This window comes from Rhagoletis pomonella, unplaced genomic scaffold, assembly GCF_013731165.1.
Source record: "Rhagoletis pomonella isolate Grant_MI unplaced genomic scaffold, Rhpom_1.0 Rhpom_scaffold_00004, whole genome shotgun sequence".
In the NCBI taxonomy this organism is placed as follows: domain Eukaryota; kingdom Metazoa; phylum Arthropoda; class Insecta; order Diptera; family Tephritidae; genus Rhagoletis; species Rhagoletis pomonella.
The window spans coordinates 20,926,058-20,929,387 of NW_023458558.1; positions in this window are offsets into that span (position 1 = coordinate 20,926,058).

Sequence of the window (3,330 nt, forward strand, 5' to 3'; positions counted from 1 at the left end):
AGATTTTTTTTGTTGACATAAAACGTTGATGGGTTGTATTTCGCATACCATCAAATCCTGGAAAGTTCGCTAAAACTTTATACAAGCGCATTTTCCAAAATTTCCTCAAACGCCAGTTTTTCAGTGCCAGTTTAAAATTAGATCACGTAAAATAAGTTTAAATTTAACAGCTGGCTGACATTTGATTAGCTAATCTTAGTTTAAACCAGCCAGCTCCAGCGTTTAAAATAACTTTAAACCACCCAGAAAATACAGTCTAATGTTAGAGAAACATTTTGTTTTACATTAGAAGTCCAATATATCTAGTTTCTTAAATTTCACTAGACACTAGACATTATAAACCAATTAGAATTAAACGTTATAATACGATGAGATACCTAACCATTTTCTCGATATCGAAAACTAAGGCTTTATGCACATTGCCCGTACATTTGAATAAAATACTTTTTAATATTTTAACGTTATGTATATTCAATTAATTCAACCAACCGAAAATTTTTTTTTTCTTGACAAAAAAACGAATTAAAACAATTTCCAATTTGTAATTGTTGTTAATTATTTAAGGTAAAATATAATAGAGTAGAAGCTCCACAGTAACCCCTTCCTAGTGATAACGATATAAACCTTATCATAAATTTGTATTAAATGTAACTCGACGTGGGGTTTTGGGTTTGAAAACAGGTTTTAAACGGTATATTCAAATTATCTTACTTTCTCCATATATTTGAATTTTAAAAATTTTGCTTGTTCTTGAAATAACTTTAAAATTATCTTCATGTGGTTGCTGTATAGGTTTTCATACTGGATCACACCTTATAACTACACGTGAACAGGTACTTAAATTTGAAATTAGTCAAGAATGTAAATCTACCGCTACGTAAACATGAGTCAGCTGACACGATCTGTCTTATACCATGTTTTGACCGACATCGAAAACATGTTTTCGTTGCTAAAACTAGTTTTCGACCTAAAACATGTGTTTTCGTCCATGTAAAATCTGTCAAACGAAAACCAGTTTTCGCTGAAAACTACTTGAAAACTCACGTTCCACTCGCTCCAATCGGTGTCTTCACTAGTTTTTTTCGATTATTTATCGAAGTGCAAGTCATATTTTATCATTTTTAATACGCTATTTCGTATTTATTGTTAATTGGCTGGCCAAAGTAAAATAAGAATGAAAGTAAGATGTTGCTAATGAAAAGAAAATGTGGGAAAAGCATTTTGGTTTTGTTTTTGTGTAGCAAAACTGCAATGAGAGGATGTAAGAAATGTCAACGAAAACACTAACAGCCGGTGTGAACAGCCTTCAGCCCACAATTCCAAAACTCGTTGTCAAAGTGTTTTCGTTGTCGGTCAGAACATGGTATTACCAGAACGCCATGTAATTTACAGATAATGCATTCCACAATTACTTTAAAATTTCCGATGTTAATTAACATTTTTTCAATTTGTTTTCGCTGAAAACTACTTGAAAACTCACGTTCCACTCATTCCAATCGGTGCCTTCACTATTTTTTTTTCGATTATTTATCGAAGAGGAAGTCATATTTTATCATTTTTACCGCCCTTTTTACCGCCTCTTTTATTAGCTCGGGATGTAACTATGTAATATTGATGCGCCTAAAAGATGCAGCGATTTCTATTCTCAAGTTACATACCTGAAAAGATATAATTATGTTATATAAAATTCAACAAATTTTCATCAATATTTTTAACATTTTAATATGAGTTTTTAGAACGTTTTTGAGTGTGCAGTTTTATAAAATTTTGGTATATTAAAGTGAAAGTCAGCAAAAAAAAAAGATTACAAATCAAAGCAATTGAAACTTGCACTTTATTATTCAAAAATTTTATGAGCTATGAAACTGCATCTTGATTTCTTTGAACAAAACGATGTTTGGCCGTTCGATGGACTGGAGATGTCAGTTTACAGAAAACATCGATGTCTCGATTCATCGACTATTTAGGCTGCGAGTGGTAAATTTTCTAGGCATCGAAGCAAAACATTTTCGATGCATCGAAGCAAAACGTCGATATTTTCAATGATTTCTCGACATCTCTAATCGAACCTTTTACCTGTTTAATAAAGAGCGAAACACACCACGCAAGCGGCTTGCTAAACATACTTCAAACCTACTCTTCCCATTTCGCCATACACCATGCAAACATGACTCGTTCAACCAAAGAATTTAAAATTTATTCCGGTTCACAATGCTAAAAATTGTGTTACTTCCCTTTTCCCCTCTCATGTCCTCACTCGGTGAAAATTCCGTTGCAAACGAGGCGAGTTTATCATTCACAACGCAAGCGATTTGAACAAATTTGTCATCCACATAGTAAAACTATGGAAACCAGGAGTGAGAAGTCGGTTAAATGAGTTTCATGATAAGGCTGATGATTTTCTTCGATTTTTCTCTCTTACGTCCTCGCTCTGAGAAAATTCCATTGTATGGAGCTAATTTATCATTCACATCGCAAGCAGTTTGATCAAACTTGAACATAGCGGTCGACAAATCAAAAAATTTTGATTTTTGTTGGATTTTCCCTCAAACGGCTTGTCAAACCATCAAACACCCCCATACACAACACAAATAGCTTGGAGCAAAAGGAAAAAAGGATAAAATGTTGCTAGAAATTAACACCGAACGTGATAACTGCGGTTGTGATTGCAACTAGAACAAGCCCATACACATGCAAAACATATACATACTGATAGATCTCTCTCAACTCTGTCCGCCGGCAAATCTCCGATGACGTCATATTGACGTTACTCTCCCGAATTTCACATTAATCAGCGCAATCTTTTATTCTATCTGGCTTGAGCAAAAGGGATATTTCACCAGGTTTGTCAAGCCGCTTGTGCTGTGTATTTTGCTTTACTAAAGAGCGAAATACACCACACAAGCGGCTTGTCAAACATTCTTCAAACCTACTTTTCCCATTTCGCCATACACCATGCAAACATGACTCGTTCAAGCAAAGAATTTTAGTTTTCTTCCAGTTCGCAATGCTAAATATTATGGTTTTCTTTCATTTTCCTCTCTTACGTCCTTACTCGGTGAAAATTTCGTTGCGAATGATGCGATTTTGCTATACACAACGCAAGCGGTTTGATCAAACATCAACATGGCGGCCAGAAAATCAAAAAATTTTGATTTTTGCTCAAATTTCCCTCAAGCGGTTTGTCAAACCTTCAAACACCCCCATACACAGCACAAATGGCTTGAAGCAAAGGGAAATTTCGCTTGGTTTGTCAAACCGCTTGTGTGGTGTATTTCGCTCTTAAAAATTATACAGAATACAAATTGGATGGCAACTCTTTAATAAATA